Here is an 11,357-nt window from a genome sequence, read left to right as displayed (position 1 = left end):
GTAAGAGGGACCTATCGAGTGTCTGAATGCTCACAAAGAGCGACTCTTTATGCCTTCCACATTAAATTTGGTGAATTCATTAGCTGAATATGAGATGACTTTAGTTGAAACATCGCCAATTGAAAGCATTGAAAACCCTTACATGGAAGCCCCCTTACTTCAAAACATAGTGGGAGGGATGGAAGAGTCAGTGGAACAAGGTCTTATGTACGAGACATGAATTAACCATGTATCAGTTTAAGAGAACTATGACCATCATACACAATTTCATGACAGAGACTGAAGCAATATACTATAACATCAAGATATTCAAAAGATAAAAGTCATCAATTTAGCAACCCTACCTATAATACAAATACTACCCAATTGAAAAAAAAAATATACATATGCAAGATAGTGAAAAATGTTAGTACATGTTAGAAAAAGAAATATATTTTTCGATCTCATAAAATTTAAGTGTACTTCATATTAGAACGTTCTCACAAAAAAATTTGTCTCACTTCACGAAAAATTAAATAACTCTCTATATTTAATTTCTTAAATAAATATCAAAACCCATTTATTAAAAAAAACTTACAAAAAAAAAAAAAAATGATTTTTTTTTTTTGGTATCACTAACACGTTAATATAAACATGAGATCTCAACCACCTTAATTAAAACAGGAGCCACATGTAAAAATTCATATCAAAATCTCGAGGAGAGTTTTGAAGTTATTGTCTGGATCCCTACTCAACCCTCTTCGAGCTTGTCTTTGACACTCGTGTCGTCTCTCTCTCGAACTTAGTCTTTGACACTCGTGTCATCTCTCTCTCGAACTTAGCATATGTCTTAGCTTAAATGCACATTCTTGGTGCATTGGATGATGCACTGTCCTCCTCTCGTATCATGACACTTCTCAATCTTGGAACTCATGTGGTCGGATAGATGTCACTTGAGGGTCCCCTTGTCTGTCTTGCGTGGAGGTCACAATCTATAATCTTGGGACTCATGTGGTCAGATAGATGTCACTTGAGGGTCACCCCTTGTCTGTCTTGTGTGGAGGTCACAATCTACTTCATGTCAGTGATGTTGTGACATGCTCCTTCCGGCAATAAACGAGGGTTTTCTTCCTTTCGTTGGGCTTGAAAAGCCTATGATTAGAGGGAGGCTCGTTGGGACAGGAAACATTCGGCCTTCCACTAGCCTTTTCTTTCTTTTTTTCTTTTTTTAATGAAATTGGGTCGGTTCATGACCTAGTTTTTGTGCCTATAAACTTGAAACGAACCCAAAGGAACTCGAATCCAAAAAGATAAAAACAAACCAACCTAACCAAAAAAGTTATGAATAATCAAAATTTGAGAAAAAAAGAAAATGAAATCTAGGAAGCTTTTGAAAAATTTGGGCAACTCTCCCTCCACACTCATTTTGATTCAAACTAGTTTCTATACCTTCATCGTGGGCTGAGGAGGCCTATAACTCATTAACATGAAATTATGTACCGCTATTGACTCACGAACTAGAACCTGGGACCTTTAAAATTGGAGAGCACTGAGAGACCTTTAAAATTGGAGAGCACTGAGAGACCTTTAAAATTGGAGAGCACCGAGAGACCTTTAAAATTGGAGAGCTCCGAGAGACCTTTAAAATTGGAGAGCACCGAGAGACCCTAGCATATATTGCCCTCTTCAGACTTTCTCTCTCATACTTTGCCTCAAGATTTTTAAAACGCGTCTGCTAGGGAGAGGTTTTCACATGATAAAGGGTGTTTCGTTCTCCTCCCCAATCAATATGGGATCTTGCAACTCTTCCTTCAGTCTCAATCGTGGGTGTAATGGACGATCAATCAAACTTAACTCATTCACATACATGACAAAACAAAAAAAATTAGAGGTTTTAATCATCTTACCTACAAAACTACGAAGCCATTGATAGAGTCGATGAAGAAAGAATCCCAACTAATGACGTAACGAAAGTCGAGTTCAATTCTCCTCTTTCAGATTGCGTGTAACTGAGATCTATAAAAAGAGCGTGTATTGCTAGCAGCTTATGCATTCACACAAGAAAAAGAAGATAAGAGAGAAAAAAAATAATTAGAGTTTAAAAACATAAACGAATGCATTTTTTATTTTACAAAAAAGTAAAACAATATCGCTAAGAAGGGGGGGGGGGGGGGGGGGGCTTGACCCTCCACCTTGTGGTTAACCGCCACACGCTCTAACCAAACTCAGCTCTATACCTGCTAATAGTTCATTGTATTTTGAATTTATTTATTTAAAATATATTTTTATTCGTTTAGGATTATTAATTCAGGGTCAAAAGGAGGATTGGTAAGCTTCAATGAGACACCGAGATTTGAAGTGAAAGATGATGCTGGGATGACAATTGCAAAACATGGTTCGATAAGAAGAAAAATGAGTAGAGGCAAGTTCATGGTACAAGAAGTGGAAGGAAGAACAACAACTCAGGTGGAGATGGTGGTGAATTTTCGTAATTCGGGTCCACGTAAGTAGAGACCGGGTTGAGGGGCTTGCAAAGTTGATCATTTCTAAGGCATGTCGAGGCAATTTACGACGTATTCGTGCTACATAGGATGTTCTCACCTTCAACATAATATAATAAGGCAGGAGTGTTGAAAATTGTTAGCGTCTAACATTAGCTAATTTAAAGAAAAGATCATGAGTATATTTGAGAAACACTATTTAAAAAAAGAAAGAAAAACAAAACCAAAAGAAAGTCGGAAGAGCTGATACTCAAAATGAATAAATACCCTATCGAGAAGTTTAAGAACCAAAGAGAAGTATGGTTAAAAAATGGTTTAATTGTTTGAGGTTGAGTTGGAAAAATATGACTATAAGATTCTCTAATTTCCTCGTCGACATTGACATCGGTTGCTCCTTGGGCAGTGGTTCTTAGAGCTTAATGCTATGTGTCATAGGATTATTATGTGTATGCATACTATACATCTAGTAATCTCCAAGTATATGGCAGAACAAATCCAGTCATATTATACATTGAATAATTTTAGCATCCATAGTGAAGCAACGAGTTGTATAGGTGCAAAGTGTTGGATGAAAGTCCCACGTTACCTAATTTAGGGAGTGATCATGAGTTTATTATCGAGGAATACTATCTCCATTGGTTTGAGGCCTTTTGAGGAAGTCCAAAGTAAAACCCGAGAGCTTATGCTCAAAGTGGACAATATCATACCATTGTGGAGAGTCGTGTTCATTCTAACATAATATCAGAGTCATGCCTTAAACTTAGATATGTCAATAGAATCCTCAAATGTCGAACAAAGGACTCGAAAAGAAAAAGGAGTCGAGGTTCGATTAAGGGGAGGCGTACTTTGTTCGAGCGGAGGTGTTGGATAAAAGTCTCACATCCGCTAATTTAGGGAATGATCATGGGTTTATAATCCAGGAATACTATCTCCATTGGTTTGAGGCCTTTTGGGGAAGCCCAAAGAAAAACCACGAGAGCTTATGCTCAAAGTTGACAATATCATACCATTGTGGAGAGTTGTGTTCATCCAACACAAAGCAGGTCTCGAAGGACAAGCACCCCGACACATGGCCCAAAGCCTATGTGTGTGTCAAACCAGGTTCTTGAACAAATTCTTAGGGCGAGCTACAACCTATCTAACTTCACCTTCTTACCTTGTTCTTGCACAAATTCTTCAAGAATGGATTAAAGCTCTTGTATTATCATATGTATGAGAATTTGGCACCTACACATATGTAATCAAACCCATTGAAATCACTTTAAGAAATCATATGTTTGGATCTAAATGGGTTTCAAATTGTAAAACCCAATACAAATCAAGTTCTTTATGAAAGCAAAAAATTTCAATGGGAGGTTCCAAATGTTGTATAAATACCACGACCAAAATGATGTTGGAGTTTACTGAAATTGTTAACGGCTTACAGATATTTTTATTATTTTAGTTTTTTTTTATATATATTAATTTTGTCGATTTTGTTTATATTATGGTATATGATTCTTATACAAGTCCGACCTTAGCTCAGTTGGTAGAGCGGAGGACTGTAGTGGTTGAAGAATCCCAAAGCCATCCTTAGGTCGCTGGTTCAAATCCGGCATGTCGGAGTTTTTAAAAGTTTAATACCTATGTACTATTGATATTAGTTTAAATTTTTAGGTATTTTGTTGAATGATTATATATTGTGAATATAGATAATTAACTATATGTTGGTAACCTTTGAATTGATTCGTTGCATATCATTTGCATGTTTACCAAGGGTTGGGTAGGTAGTAATTATTTTAGGTGATAGCATCACAACTTCCGGTGCAAAGGAGTTTTGAATTTATTGCACAACTAAAAGTTTATATGTGATAACAATTTAAACTTGTAGGTCATAATATCCATGCAAGTATTCCCAACTATTTTTTTTTTTTTTTTTTTTTTAACAAATCAAACAACCTGAATCCAATAAAGGGTTAGGTTGTGAAAATTTTCGGGTTAGGTTGGGTTACCAATCCAACCAACCCGAACTTTTGGGTTGTTCCAAAAAATTCTCTCAACCCGACCCGACCCATGTACACCCGTAACTTGTCTGATCGGTTGGGCTTTATGCCATAAAATCTCGTAGTTAAATATTTTATTTTTAATAATAATTTTGATTACTTTATATGCAATTTAACACTATTTATAATATGATAAATCTAAGGTTATTAATGTAATTTTGAACAATATGTAGTTGACAAATGGGTGGATCATGTTCAAGAAATAATCTAATGGGTTTAGGTATATGGATAAAGTTTGGTGTTTAACTGTGAGATTCTACCTCGGTTGGAAAGGAGAGTAGAACGAAACATTCCTTATAAAGGTGTGGAAACCTCTCCTTAACAGACGCGTTTTAAAACCATGAGGCTGACGGTGATACGTAACAGGTTAAAGCGGACAATATCTGCTAGCTGTGGGTTTGGGCTATTACGAATGGTATCGGAGTCACACACCGGGCAGTGTACCAGCGAGGATGTTGGGCCTCTGAGGGGGTGGATTGTGAGATCCCACATCAGTTGGGAGGGGGAACCATACATTCCTTATAAGGGTGTGGAAACTCCTCTATGTCAGCGAGAACGCTGGGTCCCGAGGGAGGTGGAGTGTGAGATCCTACATTTGTTGGAGAGGAGAACCAAACATTCCTTATAAGGGTGTAGAAATCTCTCTGCGCCATCAAGGTGGATTGTGAGATCCCACATCGGTTGGAGATGGGAACCAAGCATTTCTTGTGGAAACCTCTCCGTAGCAATGAAGTGGATTGTGAGATCTCACATCGGTTGGAGAGGGGAACCAAACATTCCTTGTAAGGGTACGAAAACCTCTCCGTGCCAACGAGGACGCTTGCTCCAAAAGGGGGTGGATTGTGATAAAATAAGTCTACCCTTATATTATTTTTAAGAATTATCAAGATTGTAAACCACTCGTAAAATGTCACAACCAAAATTCTTTGGTATCAATTGTTGTGACGGAAGCGGAGGCAAGATCGATCGTACTCACACACCCACAAATATAAATTAAACAAAGAGACACAAAGATTTACATGGTTCGGAAGTAAGAAATTTCCCTACATCCACGGGTGATAGCTAATCCCTAACCAAAGTGTTTACAAGTGTATCTCACACTCTCACACTGCAAATTCTCTGTTACAAAGTTCTTCCCATTGCCTCGGGTCAAATACAAAATGACAATGACTCCACATCTTAAATAATGTTAGACAAACTTTTATATAAACATAGCAATACTAATTCTCATATATGAATCAAAGCATCACTAGAGATGATTCAAGTACCAATATGAGATAATGTACCAATATGGGAGATAAACCAAATGAATCCAATAGATTCATGAATCAAAGCGGGGAATGTACCAAAAGTATTAATGAACCAAGTCTTGAATAATCTCCACCTTGGTAGAAGATCTCCAAGAATATAACTTATCTGGCTGCCACCAAGTCAACCAACTACTTTTCAGGAGTAACTACCTTTGTCAACATATCCGCGACATTATTAGCAGTTCGAATTTTCAATAAACAAATGTCCCCTTCATCAACAATTCTCGAACAAAATGAAATCAGACGTCAATATGTTTGATACGAGCATGATAGACTTGGTTCTTCGACAAACAAATAGCATTCTGGCTATCACAAAACACTTCTATTTGTTCCGGAGAAATAACTAAGTCACCAAACCATGAATCTAGGTTCTTTAAAAGCTATAGTGACTGTCATATGCTCTGCTTCGGTGGTAGACAATGCAACAGTAGACAATAATTTTGAACGCCAACAAATAGGTCCACTAGCCATAGTGGACAGATAACCACTAATTGATCGTTACTTATCAATCTCCACTTGTCTCTCGGAAGCAATTGACATATCATCAACATACAAGATCAAATAGATAAACAAACCACACAATTGTCAAATTGACTATGAGTGTACTTATGCTCCCCCATGAAGTGATCAAAATTCAGATACCATTGACGAGGAGATTGTTTCAGCCTATACAAAGATTTCTTCAATCTACACTACTCGAAAACCAACTCACTGTGTCGTATATATTTCTTCTTCCAAATCTCCATGCAAGAAAACAATTTTTATATCAAGTTAAGCAAGCTGAAGATTAAATTAAGGACCAAAACCAACAAAATTTGAATGGATGGAGATATTCACAATTCTTGAAAGTATGATTTCCAAAAAACAAATTCTGAAAACAAATAAGCAAGCTTGCAATGAGAAACTTATCTTCGACAATTGATGCTGAGTTTGAGTACGCCTGGTGGCCGATGAGGTTAAGTCTTTCACAATACCACAAATGTCGAAACCTGGCTCTATTGATACTAATTGTGGTACCCTAATGCCACAACCAAAATGCTCTAATACAAATTGTTGTAGCGAAAGTGGGAGAAAGATCAATCATACTCACACACCCACAAATTGTTGTAGCTTACCATGTCTATTAGTAGTCGTGAAGATATCACAAAAGTCGAGACCACTTCCAATTTCTTGTAGTACAACTCAGTGATGTCAAGCTTGTCTCAGTTTCATTAGTACCTTATCGGGTGTAGAAATAGTTAGGGATCTCTGAACAAGGTCTTTGTTCATAAACTCGTCACAAGTGCTATAGACCACACAGGTAAACTCGGTAGTTAGTCAACACACGAGGTTGCTCGCCCACTTCATTGTGATGTTATGGTCTTGTGGAGGGGTTGCTAGCTAAGCTTTCACAAATGATATTCAAGTCTCATGACGCCATATCGTCTTTCATGTCGGCATGTTTGTGGAGGTTGCTCCTCTTCAACTTAGGATACCAGTGCTTCACTTCCTAATCAATATAAGCCGCTAAATAAGAAGATCAAACAAGTTGGTTCACCGCAAAGCTCAGTTAGGTCGTTCAGGTGATTGTGCGACACTAGGTTAGGTGAACAACCTCCAAACCTTTATTGGGTTTGTAATACACACGAAAACTGACTTAGGAACTTCTAGACAATCCAGAAGCTTAGATAGGTGTAGGAGCATTAGGTGTAGGAGCTTCTACATGAACTTCCTAGAGTCTAGATTAGGTGTAGAAGCTTATGCATGAATTTCCTAGAGTCCAAATTAAAGCTCATGGTAACTTACTAGGTCATGGATGTTTAAAAGCCTACGGTAGGCTACTTACCAACTATTTTTATGCTCACCAGATATTACTTTTGTTTTCTCAAGTGATCAGCTGATTGGTTGACGTGGGAAGCATTCGGGAGTTATGCGACCACAGAGGAAGGTCATTCTAGAGAGTCAGTTCTTTTGGTATTTTGGCTATAGTTTGTTTGGTATCTCCTACCTTGGTCCCCGATTTTATATTAATACTCAAACAATCCTTCCAAAATAATAAATATATTTGATTTTATCTTTTAATGTTGTGTTATTTTTAAATTTTCAAAATTGTTTTATCGTACCTTTCTTAACACATTCTTGTGATTCAAAAGTCCAGATCATTAGACCAAAACGTTATGAGCAATTTTCATGAAGAAAGCTCGGTAAAAAATGACTCCAAGTCATCGAATCTAGTGGTGGAATATTGTTTTCTTTAACTTTCTTTCCAAAACCCTAACCTCTTCTTTTCTCTTTTTTTTTCTTCTTTGTTTTCTTTATCCTCTCTTTTTTAACTGGCTTCATCATTCCCATGGTTCCATCATAAGACCATGACCAAGACAATTTGCTTGTTATGCACCAGCTTCACATCTCTAACTAGTATCTTCATCGACTTCTCCCATATGAAGAATCCTCTCTAAAGAAAAGTGACTCATGTTCGATAACATATGAAGAGTCTGGGGTATACTTCTACGGTATAAACATATGGAACACGTTATGCACGGTGACAAGTGTAAGTGGTAGTGCTAATTTGTATGCCACTAGTCCTATATTCTCTAGGATCTCAAAGAGACCTACAAATCTTGTCTTCAACTTGCCCTTCTCCCAAATTTCAACACCCGTATCATAGGTGCAACTTTGAAAAAGACATGATCACCAGTAACAAACTCAAGTTCCTTCCTACGAGTGTCTTCGTAGTGCTTTTGCCCGCTTTGTGCCTTCAGTATTCTTTATCTGATTTTTTGCACTACTGCATTAATAATCTAAACCAACTCCGACCCTAGAAGTTGTTGCTCACCTACCTCTTCCTAGAAGATAGAAGTTTGACACCTACACTCGTATAGAGTCTCTAAGGGGGCAATCTACATAGTCACATGTAGCTATTATTATAAGCAAACTCCATTAAGTACAAGTGTTCATCCCAACAACCAGCAAAGTCTATAACACAATGTCCTCAACATGTCCTCTAGAATCAAGTTCGACCTCTCAGTTTATCCATGCATATGTGGATGAAAAGTCGTACTTAACCTCAGTTACATACCCAACATCTTATGTAGACTCTTCTAGAAGTGCGAGGTGAACCTTGTTTCCTGATCTCACGTGATGAAAATTGCAATACTGTGATGATGGGCTATCTCTTTAACATTCAACTGAGTGTACCTGTCCACTTGGTATGTGATTTTTCTAGGAATGAAGTGAGTTGTCTTGGTCCACATATCTTTGAATGACCCAAATGATTGTGTAATTCTGCTTGGTGTTTGGCAAATCCAAGATAAAGTCAATAATCACGTCTTCCCACTTCCATAGATCAGCATTAGCAGTTGCCACAACCCCGAAGGTCGCTATCTTGGTTTATTTACCTATTGAAAGGTCAGACATTGACCTACGCACTCAATTATTCTTCATTCCGTGCCACTAGTAAGTAGTTTTTAAGCCCTCATACATCTTCATACTTTTGGGGTAGAACGTATAAGACATATAGTGGGCTTTAGTGATAATATCCTTCCAAATTTCCTCATCCCATGGTATGCATAGGCGGGCTTGCCACAACAAGTTGTCATTTTACGAGACGTAAACCCCTTTGGCCTATCAGTCTCTTACTATTCCTAGATCTTTTTGAGGTACCACCTAGGCTTGACTATGGCCAAGCGTATCTTAAGCTACTAAAACCCAACGAAAGAGAAAGATACGTGAATAATAATGTAGGTGTATGTGTCTATATATTGCATAAGTGGAGAAGTAATATATGATCATAGTTCAGTGAGATGATGCATATAATACTTGCATGCATAACTTGACTTCAATTCTTTATGAGTCGAAGATATATACTCATAGTATTTTGATCATATTGATAGTACATTTTATATCATGATATTTCATAAGGCATAACTGTGGTCATAAAGTCATATTAGCCATACTCAACATACATGGAAGTATATACATCACATCAACCTACATTAACATAAAAGTTCAATAACATGTACATAAATATCACGTATTGTTATTCATACAACAGACCCAACCATGCTCAAGGCAATCCAATAGTAAATTTACTTACGATTTTAGGCTTAAGTAGGTGCTCCAAAGCTCTCCTTATCTAATCATTCAAAGGTTTAGCTTTGATGTGATCCAATTTCACTTTCTTCCACGATGTTACTTAACCTAAGTCAAACCTAAACAATGAGAAATAATCTTAATTGGCTAAAATAGTAGTTCACTGACATTTTCGAACTTTAAATAGGTTCAAAATGCTTATGATCTAAAATAGGTAAATCGAGCCACAATTAGCCATGTCGAGCAAAGGAGAGTCGGTTGGAGCCACCACGTCAAGCGCAAGGGGAAATGGCTATTGGAAGTTGTACACAAAGTATAGCCTAGAGCTGCATGCTTATTGCATATGATAGAGGCAGCTAGGAGCATATAGAGGGATGGGTTGCAGCCATTTAGTTCTGAGCACGCATCTGCGATTTGTTGGGCTTGCTTCGTGGATTAAGGTTCGGTTGAGCGCACTCAGATTGGACATGGGGCGAGGCTGTTAGGTTGAGCATCTGTCTGCATTATGGGTTAATTGAGGAGAGTTTTGAAGTTATTGTCTGGAGCCCTACTCGACCCTCTTCGAGCTTGTCTTTGACACTCGTGTCGTCTCTCTCTCGAACTTGGCGTATGCCTTAGCTTCAATGCACATTCTTGGTGCATTGGATGATGCACTGTCCTCCTCTCGTATCATGACACTTCTCAATCTTGGAACTCATGTGGTCAGATAGATGTCACTTGAGGGTCACCCCTTGTCTGTCTTGTGTGGAGGTCACAATCTACTTCATGTCAGTGATGTTGTGACATGCTCCTTCCGGCAATAAACGAGGGTTTTCTTCCTTTCGTTGGGCTTGAAAAGCCTATGATTAGAGGGAGGCTCGTTGGGACAGGAAACATTCGGCCTTCCCTAGCCTTTTCTTTCTTTTTTTCTTTTTTTAATGAAATTGGGTCGGTTCATGACCTAGTTTTTGTGCCTATAAACTTGAAACGAACCCAAAGGAACTCGAATCCAAAAAGATAAAAACAAACCAACCTAACCAAAAAAGTTATGAATAATGAACATTTGAGAAAAAAAGAAAATGAAATCTAGGACGCTTTTGAAAAATTTGGGCAACTCTCCCTCCACACTCATTTTGATTCAAACTAGTTTCTATACCTTCATCGTGGGCTGAGGAGGCCTATAACTCATTAACATGAAATTATGTGCCGCTATTGACTCACGAACTAGAACCTGGGACCTTTAAAATTGGAGAGCACTAAGAGACCTTTAAAATTGGAGAGAACTAAGAGACCTTTAAAATTGGAGAGAACTAAGAGACCTTTAAAATTGGAGAGCACTAAGAGACCTGGAGAGAACTAAGAGACCTTTAAAATTGGAGAGCACTAAGAGACCTTTAAAATTGGAGAGCACTTAGAGTTATAGAGTGACCCTAGATTAGTCAGATTATTAAAATGTAAAGGAGTCGATGTCCAAA

At 37.8% G+C, this 11,357-nt stretch overlaps 1 non-coding gene across 1 annotated transcript; it reads left to right on the top strand.

Moving 5' to 3' along the window:
• Positions 1-3,990: 3,990 nt before the first annotated feature.
• TRNAY-GUA (transfer RNA tyrosine (anticodon GUA)) lies at positions 3,991-4,084 on the top strand. The gene is made up of 2 exons: positions 3,991-4,027; positions 4,049-4,084. It is a non-coding gene; the product is annotated as a tRNA-Tyr (tRNA).
• The last annotated feature ends 7,273 nt before the right edge of the window (positions 4,085-11,357 follow it).

This window comes from Cucurbita pepo, chromosome 2 (genome assembly GCF_057944985.1).
Source record: "Cucurbita pepo subsp. pepo isolate OVF chromosome 2, ASM5794498v1, whole genome shotgun sequence".
Taxonomy (NCBI): Eukaryota; Viridiplantae; Streptophyta; class Magnoliopsida; order Cucurbitales; family Cucurbitaceae; genus Cucurbita; species Cucurbita pepo.
Note: the sequence above shows the minus strand (reverse complement) of the source record. Positions and strands in the feature narration are given on the sequence as shown.